The following is a 12066-nucleotide window of genomic DNA, read 5'->3' on the forward strand; positions in this document are numbered from 1 at the left end:
GATCAATATACAGGGTGATTCATATGAAAAAAATGGTGAACAGGTTCAAGCATTTTACTCGAGTTTAGGAAGGGAATGTGGTAGATCCTCTTCGAGAGGTCGTGGTATGGGAAGTACTGGCGATAACCAACAAAATAGGTTCAATCAATAGTTTGGTGAAATGCACGTTTCTGGAGGCAAAGGAAACTTTAGAGGCAGGGGGGGCTCTAGAGGAAGAGGTGGATGGCAAAATAGAGGTTCTGGAAATTCTGCTATTGTTTGTCATTATTGTGGGAAAATAGGCCATATTTCAGCTCATTGCTATGCAAAGAAGGATGATATTTGCAATGGTAAATTGCAGCAAGGAAACTATGCATCGTCTTCATGACAAAATGAAGACAGAAATGAGTGTTTGTTTGTTATGTAGCATATGATGAATGTAGCTAGGAAAGGGGACACATCATGATGTATGGTATGTCGATTCAGGTGCGTCTAATCATATGACTAGTCATGTTGAATGGTTTGGAGAGATGTAGGACTTACAAAACCCAGGTTATGTGTAGACGGGTGATGATTCATGCCACCCAATTTCACACATTGAAAAGGTTCCCTTGTCCTTGTATGATGGCCAGACAAAGAGTCTGGTAGATGTATTATATGTGCCATCAATTACAAAGAATCTAGTGTATGTTGGCCAAATGATAGAGCAGGGGTTGCAAGTCCGATTCAATGAAAAAGTTTGTTTTGTAGAAGACTTTAATGATAAGTGCAGGTTGGTTGCAAAAGGAAGTAGAGTTGGCCGGATGTTCACTTCAAATGCTGGAATTCGTGCAATGGATGTTGCTATGTATGCTAAAGGAAAAGGAGTAGTTGCAAATATTAAAATATGGCATAAATGTATTGGACATGCAAATGTGCAAAGGTTGAAATTAATGCAGTCCAGAGGATTGGTTACAGGGTTGCCTTCTTTTAGAGTTATAGAATTTCATAAAGTCTATGAAGCATGCTAGTTTGGTAAGCAAGTGAGAAAACCCTTCTCACATGATAGAGAAGTGAGCAGAAATATACTATATGTAGTACATACAGATGTTTGGGGGCCTACAAAGAATGTATCTCTTGGTGGCAGCAAATACTTTGTCACATTTATTGATGACTGTTCAAGGAAGCTATGGATATACTTCATGAAGGAAAAGAGTGATGTGTTTGAGCACTTCAAATCTTTTAAGGCAGCTGTTGAAATAGCAACTAGCTTAAAAGTGAAGTGCTTGAGATCAGATGGAGGGGGATAGTACCTCTCTAATGAGTTCAATGGCTTCTTGAGGACTCATGGGATAAAGAGGCAATTTGTTTGCAAGTATACCCCACAGAAAAATGGTGTTGCAGAAAGAAAAAACATGCATATTGCAGGAGTTGCATGGGCATTAATGGCTGACAAGAATATGCCCAAACATTTTTGGTCTGAGGCTGTCCATACTACTATCTACATTATGAACAAAACTCCCACAGCTGCAGTTCATGGGATGACTCCTGAAGAATGCTTTGCTGGCAAGAAGCCTAATGTATCACACTTGAAGGTATTTGGTTGTGTTGCATACGCTCATGTGCCAGATGAGCTAAGGAAGAAGCTTAATCCAAAGGTTGAAAAATGTGTTTTTATTGGATACTCTTTAGAGCAGAAAGGGTATCGTTGTTATAACCCTGTCATCACAGGTGAGTTCAGAGTGAGCAGGGATGTTATCTTTGATGAGATGGGAAGTTGATATACACCAATTGGTGATGTTTTGGATAATGATCATGATCAGGACAGTTATGTGTAGAAAGATAAACAAGAATCACGGAGTCTTAGTGGACCAGAAACATCATCTGGTACTACACCTATAGTGAGTCCTTGGTATGGGAGACTAAGGAGTAGCCCCACATCTTCAGGTGGATCTATAAGTGTTGCAGGGAAGGATAAAGGAAAGAAGAAAGTGTTGGATGGTAATGATGCATCCACTAGTCATTTGGGATTTGATGGAGATTCTAGTAGTTCGAAGAATTTGGATGATGAGCTTGGCATTCCTTCAATCAGGACACCAGGTGTACAAAGAGCTCATAGTAATGTAAAGGCTCCATTGAGTGATCCGGTGGTACACACATCTAGTAGGGTCAGATACCCTATTAAAAGATTTGGTTTTGAAGGTTATGTAGCTCACCATTATGCTTATATGGTGAAACTAGTTGAGGATGTTGAGCCCACTTGTTTTGAGGATGCTATTGGTCATGCTCATTGGGATGGAGCAACAATGGATGAGGAGATGGCTACATTAGAAGCCAATAAGACTTGGGATTTGGTACGCTTACGTAAGGGTAAGAAAGCTATTGGCTATAATTGGGTTTATAAAGTCAAGAATAATGTAGACGATTCAATTAGCAGGTATAAGGCTAGACTGGTTTTGCAAAAGGCTATGCTCAAACATATGGCATAGATTATGAAGAGACATTCAGTCCAGTTACTAGGATGGCAAGTGTTAGGTGTGTGATTGCCAGCCAAAGGTTGGATTTTTTAGCAAATGGATGTTAAGAATGCCTTCTTGCATGGTGAATTGCAAGAGAAACCAATAGGTTATGAGGATTAAGAGCATCCCACATATGTGTGCAAGTTAAAGAAGGTGCTCTATGGGTTGAAGCAACCACCTAGAGCATGGTCTGACAAGATTAGAGAGTATCTTGTCAATATTGGATTTTTTATTTCTGATTCTGATCACTCACTTTATGTGAGAACGGGAGATGCAGGTTTGGTCATCATAGTCATCTATGTGGATGACTTGATTATTAGAGGTGATAGTGACAATGGGATTGCTGAAGTTAAGGACTTCTTGAAGAAGTTTGAGATGAAAGATTTAGGTGAGCTAAGATACTTTCTTGGTATTGAGGTGATCAAATGTGATGATGGTAAATGGCTATCCCAAAGCCAGTATGGCTTGGATATGTTATCCAAGTATGGTATGACAGCAAGTAAGCCTCTTTCAGTACCATTGGAGCAAAATGTGAAGTTGAGTGCTGACGTTGGGGATGAGATAGAAGACCTTACTATGTTCAGGAGAATAGTAGGGAGTTTGATTTATATGACTATCACAAGGGGAGACTTGAGCTATGTTGTTGGCCTTGTTAGTCAGTTTATGCAGATGCCTAGAAAGCCTCATTTGAATGCAGTTAGACGTATATTGAGGTATGTGAAGTCCACTTTACATTATGGACTTTTTTATGATGCAGGTGTAAGGACGTACATGTCTTTGGATACAAAGATGTAGATTGGGTTGGTAGCATGTCAGACAGAAGATCTACAAGTGGATTCAAGTGGATTCATGTTTTCCCTTGGAACAACAAAAAGTAATCTACAGTTGCTTTATCGAGTATAGAGGCTGAGTATAGAGGTGCTACTATGGCAGCATGTGAGGTGGTATGGTTGCAAAAGTTATTAGGTGATTTGGACGTGCAGGGAGATGGTCAAATTGTTATTCATTGTGACAACATGAGTAGCATACAGTTAGCTAGGACTCCAGTGTTCTATGCTAGGACAAAACACATTGAGGTGCACTACCACTTTGTGAGAGAGAAGGTACTTGCAGGAGAGATGGACTTGGTATATGTCAGCACACAGGATTAGATAGCTGACATTTTCACAAAGGCATTGGGTGCAGATAAGCTTCAAAAGTTTTGAGGCTTGGAGTTGCAGAGATAGAGTTGAGCTTGAGGGGGAGTGTTGAGATGGCAAGCTCAATACGTGCAAAAATTGATGATGGACCACCTAGCTAGATGAGTCCGCACGTCTACACTTAGCACGTTGGTGATCATTATGATACTCACATGGCCACTAACTCATTAGTTATTATATTTAGTTTGTTACACCTACCTATAGCTCGCAAAGATATAGTACCAGTCGATTAGTGTAGTCGGTTATGCACTGTTTGACTTAGAAGGCCACTTTCCTTTATGTTGTATCTTATATATACTTTGTGTACATTGTATAGCATGTGGAAGAAGAAGAAAAATTAGTAAGAAAACGTTTTGTCCTCCATCTCTCTTCTTGTGTTCTTGAGTAAGCTTCCTCTTGTGTGTACAGTGTATGTTTGGCACAACAGCTCAAGCAAAGTCCCCCACCATGCAATTCTTGACATAATTATCCTATCCCAAGGATACACGAGTTACTTGATTGATTGTAGGGAGCAAAAATCTTCTCCAAAATCGATTTGAGGTCAGGATACTACTAGATCCGCATCAAAGAAGAAGATATTCCTAAGACGGCATTCAATACAAGATATGGTCATTTTGAATTCACGGTAATGTCTTTCCGACTGACTAATGCCCCTGCCACCTTTAACAGGGTAATGCAGGACATTTTTAGACCATATCTTGATGATTTTATGCTTGTCTTCTTTGATGATACCTTGGTTTATTCCAAGAAAGAGGAGGACCACAAATCCCAAGTTCGCATCATCCTTGAGACCATGAGAACTCATAAGCTCTATGCTAAAAAGAAAAAGTGTGCCTTCCTTAAGAGGCAGATTGAATACCTTAGATTTATTGTGTCAAATGAGGGAATCTCTGTAGATCCTATAAAGGTCAAGGATGTCCAAGAGTGGCCTCCACCCGCTACTGTTAGAGAAGTGCGTAGCTTTCTTGGATTAACAGGTTGGTACAGGATCTTCATTAAGGACTATGCCCAAGTCATAGCGCCCCTCACAAATTTGTTGAAGAAGCAGGTTGCCATAGCATGGATGTCCACTGAACAATCAAGTTTTGACTAGCTCAAGCATAGCTTGGTGACAGCACTGATTCTAAAGCTCCTGGACTTGAGCAAGGAATTTGAAGTCGTCATGGATGCTAGTTCACTTGCACTAGGCTGTGTACTAATGCAAGGAGGTCATCCTATAGCATATTCTTTTAGGAAGCTAAAGACTCATGAAAGGAATTATGCTACCCATGACCTGGAGCTATTATCAATTATTCATGCTCTCAAGCTTCAGCCACACTATTTTCTTGGCAACAAGTTCTCTTTGGTCATAGACCATAAGAGCCTCAAATGGATATTCACCCAGACTGACCTCAATATGAGGCAATAACATTGGATTGAAATTCTGCTGGAATATGATTTTGAGATCAGATATCGATCTAGCAAGGAGAATGTAGTTGCTAATGCCTTAAGTCACAAATCATTCTTCAACTCTCTTATTATGGAGGAACCCTCGATTGAAAAATCATTGGCAAGTATGGTATCAATGCCCAGCAACCCAATCCTTGAATTAGCAAAGGGGGAAGCTAGCCATGACCCAGATTATCTGAAGATGATGAGAGAGATTTTGGGAAAAGACCAAAACCCCAAACTTAAGATCAAATAACAAGAATTTTATGTCAATGAGGGACTTGTCTACTTTAGGACTAGATTATGCATACCCTCAAGCAGGAAGCTCAAACAGAGAATACTTTGGGAAGCACATGATTCCCCCTTTTCAGGTCATCTCGGATATGTCAAGTCCCTCAACACGGTCAGGAAAAGCTACCATTGGGAAAGGCTTAAGGGAGATGTGCTCAAATATTTCACAAAATGTTTGGCTTGCCAACGCATTAAAGCAGAACATGTCAAGATGCCTAAAAAGCTGCAACCTCTTGAAATTCCCTAGATGATGTGGGAATTTATTAGCATGGACTTTGTTGTTGAATTACCTTCAATCCAAGGAGAATACAACTCAATTATGATTATAATAGACATTCTCACTAAGGTTGCACACCTCATTCAAGTTTAAGACAAACTATAAAGCTTCAGACATTTCTAGGTTGTCCATCAAGGAGATATTCAAACTCCATGGGTTACCTAGAAGGATCGTTAGTGACTGTGATTCCCTCTTCACATCTGTTGACCCCAAGTCAAGATGGTGGAAGATGGAGAAAAAGCAAAGGAAGATGAAGAAAGAGCAAAGACACGCAAGTGGCCTCTAAAGATGAACCGGGGCAAAAAGCCCAATCTTAAAAGAAAAGGCGCCTCAAAAAAACTCAAAAAAACCTTGTAAAAGAGCGCTAGGCTCCCTCCTGTGCCCATTGTAAAATATTAGACGGGTGTAGGCTAGAGGCATGAGTCTAAAAGAGGAAAAATGAAAAAAAGACCTTGCCACAATGGCCGGCAATGTAAAAAAGGGATGGGTGCCCATGGGATTTTAGGGTTTGTATATATAAAGTTCAAAAAGTGAATAAGAGATCATTCTTTGGTGTGTGGCAAAAGGAGACTTATTCTTCTTCTTCTTCTCTCCTTCTCACCTTCTTACTTGTGTGTGCACTTGAGAGAGGGAGTGTGACAGTGTGAGGGAGTGAGTGCGTGTGAGAGTGAGGGATCAAGAGGGTGAAGCTCTTCACCATATCCTCTTCTTCTCCTTCTCTTCCCTTCTCTCTTCTTGCATGCGTGGCTATGAAGGATGGAGCTTGGAGGTGGAGGAGCTTGAGGATGCTTGAGCTAGCATCTAGGATCGTGGAACTACCGATGTGTGGAAGAGAGGAGGCAACTCATATCGGCACTAAGGTAAGCTCACTACACTCGTAGGATCGACGGCACTTCGGCTAGGTGAGAGATAGCCATTAGAGCTCGTTTGGAACGCTTGAAACAATAAGTGGTCCGTGGGCCTTGGCGGTTGAGCGAAAGCTCCCACATTTTGGTTCTGTTTCTGGGACCACTGATTCAAGCTTGAGCACTAGCACGCCTCATATCGAGCATCGAAGTAAGGGATTCATCCCTGAAACGGAGCTTGAGATAGGTAGGAAGTTGGGTGTTTTCTATCTTCAAAACAAGTAAGTATTTTGGGTTATTTTGTTTGTTTGATGATTAGGAAACATGGAGAAATCATTTCAGTATTTTGCTTTTGATTCGTGTTGCATTTAGAGTAGGATAGGATTAGGAAATCACACCGGAGAAGAGTAGGGATTACTGTTGCAAAACAGGGCAAATAGGGCAAACAGGGCAAAAAATCGTGCAAAAATGGCAAAAAGCTCACTTGTGATGCTTAAGATTGGTAAGTGAGTGATTGAGGGCGTCAACACCATACCCGAGAAGGGTTATGAGAGCCAAAAGGCCAAGGAAACACTCATTTGTAATAGTTCAGTGTGAAAGAGAGAGAGAGAGAGAGAGAGAGAGAGAGAGAGAGAGCTATTGGCCGATTCGATTCAATCGCACCAACGACGAGCTCGTGACTCCATCCAGGTATATGAATCCCTTCTCTTACTCCCTTAGGTAGGATCTGGAAGGTTGTACCTGGTATGATTGAGTGAAGCATGAGAAATGATCAAAATCGAGTTTGCGCTATTTACACGTGCCGCGCTTAGCCCATCCAAGTCAGCACTCATGAGCCGAGTCCCAGAATTGGCCCTCGGCCCCTCGCCATTTGGCCCATCTGACCAAAACCCTAATCGGCCCGTCCGAGTCTAATTTGGACTCTGGACAAACTTGGCCCTCGGCCACGTGTCAAATTTGACCCTCATCCCACTTGCCTCGGCCCGTCCGAACAACCTTGTCCGAGTCAACCACTCGGCCCGTCCGAGTGACCCCATCCGAGTCCACCCTGCCATGTCTCGGATTCGGCCCTTGACCCCTGCGCCTCAGCCCGGTCCGAGTAACCCACTCGGACCCTGCAATTCAAACCACTTGGACCGAGTGTAGATTTTTACCAGATCTTCAAAAATTTGACCTGACCCGGCTAGGACTCAACAGCTCGAACTGCCGGAAGCCCATAGGGCGTCAGAACTTGATTTTGGCACACGGAATAGGCAAAATCATAGGGCACCACTGCTTAGCAGCCAGAAGTGGGCAGTTGCGAGACCTAGAGGCTTAGACGCGACCTGCTGAGCTGTAAGGCTTGATCGGACAAAAAACAAACGAGGCAACAACTTAGGGAAACCCTAAACCCTGATAAGACGGCCAAGAAGTTGACCAACAAGCCTATTCCGCCCAAAACAACACGAGAGTGTGTAAGACGACTAGGAAGTGGTTGTTGCACTCACCCTTAATTCTTGCACTTGAAGTATACTTAAGGAAACTGAAAGCCTAATTGAGCACAAGTGCACGAGGAAAGACACATTGAGTGGCCATAAATTGAGGATTGTATTAAATAACTGAAGGAACTCACCCAGATAAACCACTCAAGGAACCCATCACTAGGAGAGAACCCAATACAGAGACAAAGCATCAATGCTTAGAGGTAGGACCAAGCAAGGGACGCCAACGAAGTGGATCTGACGAGCCTACTAAACCTAATCAATAGCTTGGTGGAGCACGACAACTCCACAATGGCATAAGAAAGCCTAGACCGCAACTACAATGAGGAATTGCACTTAGGAGCCTTTCCAAATTCAGTTCAGCATAGCTGGTCAGTAGTTATGATGCTCATACTCGATATGAGCACTGCGGTAGGACGGTGGATGCTATCATTGCAGATCTAGAAGAGGAGAGAAAGCTGGCCCGCAAGGCATTGCAAAGCATGGCTGAGTACAATAGGGATTAGTAGGCTAGGAACCAAAGGCAAGGCATGGAGTTGCAAGAGGTGCAGGGGTACTGAACTTGGCTAGTAGGAATCGAACGGACCATGAGAGGGCACTAGAAGGAGACTTAACACTGAGTGAGCTTCTTATGAAGCAACTGCTTGATAACACGACAACAGAACAAAGTGCCACGGCTCTAGCGATGTCGTTGCTTGCAGGATTAGGAGCAAACCAAGGCTCAAAGAGCCAAGCTAAAATCCCTATTGTTACAAAGTAACTCAATAAGTACCAGCTCCATGACAATCCCTACAGCTTTGTCGAGCAGTTCAAGCAAGTCTGCGAAGCCAACGGCCTCAATGACCTGACTCAACGCTCACAAGCATTTGGGCTTTGCTTGGGCGACAAAGGTAGGATGTGGTATACGAGCTTAGATAACGTGGAGCGATCCTACTTTGATGGCCTCAAGGATCTCTTCATTAAGAGATTTGCCAAGCCCGGATACTCCGATAATCTACTAGTATGCTTGATGAACGTCAAGCAGAAAGAGAAGGAGGACATTTGCGATTATGTGACCCATGTACGGAGTCTCTTCAAGAGAATCCCTACTGGAGAGCGACCAACTAAAAGAGCAGTGTCAACTGTATTCATCAGTGGGATTCAGAACGAGGACCTATACAAGGCTTTGGCAGGCAACTCGAGCTTGCAGCGGGATGCGCTAGCCAGGGTCTTTGAGGAGGTCATCCGAGTTGATGATCAGCTGAAGGAGCAGAGCTCTAGAAGCACAAACCTAGATGAGACGAATTCGCGAAGCTCAAAGAGAACGTCAGCCTTGAGTGAGCGATCAACACCATCATCCCAGGATAAGGGGAAAACCATCGAAACGAATCAAGACTTGGCTGACATTAGAATGGAACTAGCCAAGTTGCAAGATATGTTGAGATGACCAACGTGCCCACACATCCAATGCATGTACTGTGGTGAAAACCATTTGCCAGCCGAGTGTCAAGACCCTAGGTCACGGCCTTGCGCTAACTGCAGTAGGTTTGGTCATGATGTCATGCATTGTAGACTGCCAAGGAGACTTCCATGCTCAAACCATATGGCCAGCCTTACCTAGTGAACAGGCCACAGCCATTTTTTGGAAGGGGAACCCCATTGGCCCTCCCTGCACCTAATAACATAAAGCCAGCCATTCCTAAGATGGAAATAAATCCTACATGCATTCCTAGGCTGCATGGTCCTTACGTAACCCACCCACCAAGTGAGGCTCCTGTCCACTATATGGAAGAACCAAATAATGAGGAGGCTTACATATACCCTTACGTTTCACATGATGACAAGGGCAATGCTATCCTCATGGACTATCGCCCAGTCCCGATGATGGCATTAGGAAGAGGACAAGGTAAGGGCCTAGGAGGGCAGGCACAAGACCCAATCACCTATTGGGGACCTAAGGCCACCCAAGTCATCTCTCATCGTGCTACCGTGAGAGGGAGCAGAAAAACAAAGATAAGGTTGACCAAAGGTGTGCCGAATGTGGAATCACCCATCTTTTCATTGACTTCCCAAGGCAAAATCCGTCATCTAGCTCAGCCAACAAACCATCGGTCCCATTGGGGCTGTTCAGTGTCGAGAACCACGACGAGGAGGCCACACCTATCTCCTTGCGGGTTGACCCGTGCCCAAACGAAGCAGGCTAGTATCTCTCTGCCAGGACCTAGCAATCTTGATGCAGCTTCAATAGGGAAGAAGAGCCGTAGACGGCGGAAGAGGAAGTCAGAAGCTAAAATCTCACTAAAGACAGAGAGTGCTACAAATCTACCTCCTGGAAAGAAGGTCTCCGACGCAGAAGCAAAGACATTAACCCCTGAGACGGCCAAAAAGGGAAGTACTAAGGAAGGGCAATACCCGCAATCGAAGCAACAATTAGAGGCCATAGAGAAAGTGAGAGAATGGGTGAAGGAAGCCCAAGAACACCAAAAGGACGCTGAGCCCATCATAGAGGATGGGATCGATGACCTCTCCAACATAAGTACGCCAACCTCACTCCCACAACCAAAGTCAAGAGAAGCAATTGCACCACGAGCAGTACCACTAAGGCCAAGCCTTGGTGCTGCTACAGGGCCAAGGTTCAGTCACGGCCACTGGCCAGGACAATCCAAGTTAGGAGAGAGAGGAGCACCCAATGATCTCCTAACCACACTAGTGACTACACCTGTAACACTCAGTCTGGGAGATCTGCTTAGGCAGCACCCCACCCTGTGGTAGGATCTTAAGCAGTGGGTTGAAGGGTCACAAGAACAGGTCACGATAGACCCTCATGACCATGAGGCAGAAACACAAATACCGAGTTTGACGCTGCACTCTATGTCTAAGTCCTTGCACGTCAATGCCTTTTAGGAAGGCTCCAAGATGCATGTAGTCTTACCAGTCTTAGCCCTAGGCAATACAACGAGGAAGGGAATCGTAGACACGGGGGCCAAGATTAGTGTGCTTAGCCACACAGTGCTTCAGACTTGGGGAAACCCACTTGTTGAGACTGCTAGGTTTAATGTCACACTAGCGAACGGTATGAGAGTTAAGCCATTCGGGGTGCTTAAGAATTCGCCAGTAAAGATCGCAGGTGTCCAATTCTCCATTGACTTTATAGTCATGAAGGGAGTGGACTACGACATCCTATTAGGCCACCCCTGGATGCACAATACTAAGGTCATCGAATATTGGGGTAACGGCTTAATCTTTCTTAGCAATAGGACGGATGCTGTGATAGTAGAGATGGACACCTGGAAGACCTCATCCGTCAACTTAGATGCCATCTCTGCTATGCTTAAAGGTAGTGCTCAGGCCAAGAGGTCCTATGGACCCTTGACCAGGTATATCCCATGCCCAAAGGACGAGCGGGATTGGATGCATGTCCTTGCTACAATTGACCTGCCGTTCTCTGATCATGAAGCATATGAGCAAGCCATCAAAAAAATTGGCAAGGCTGACGACACACCCTCCATGCCAATCTGCATGATGGCAGGAAGCCTCCAAGGGAATTCAAAGCCCGTCAACTCCCATGTCCCAACCAACAAAAGGGAACTCCAGGAGATACTGGAATATCGATCGGACAAGCTAGTTGGCAATCTAGCTTCAAATCTCAAACCACTCCAAGAGCTCTTAGATGAATCCAAGTGGCAACAGACTAGAGTGCATGACTTAAATCTCATGTATAACTGGGCCCTGGTGCTTGACCAACAACCAGGGATAGACCAAGTCCTAGGAGATGACGAGCAGTCTGATGAAGAAAATTCGAACAACGAATACGAAGACTGCCAGTCCTTCAGTGATGAAAGTGAGGGTGAGGTAGATACCGTGGAATACGACACTGAAGGACAAGAAATAGAGCAAATACGAGCAGACTCCAAGCCGCCGAGAAAGAGTATTTTCTAGAGGAAATGAGGAATCATGAGCATGGAATGTGACCGTGCCTGGTTGGAACACGTAGGAGCCATAGATCTCGAGCAAGTGGGACTAGCCCAGCCAGGAATGACATTGGTGCTTAGAACTAAATCGCCATCTGAACTGCGCCCACCAGGAGAG

The sequence above is a fragment of the Lygodium microphyllum genome, chromosome 7, assembly GCF_053477565.2.
Source record: "Lygodium microphyllum isolate KBCC chromosome 7, Lygodium_microphyllum_v1.1.10, whole genome shotgun sequence".
NCBI classification, from domain to species: Eukaryota; Viridiplantae; Streptophyta; class Polypodiopsida; order Schizaeales; family Lygodiaceae; genus Lygodium; species Lygodium microphyllum.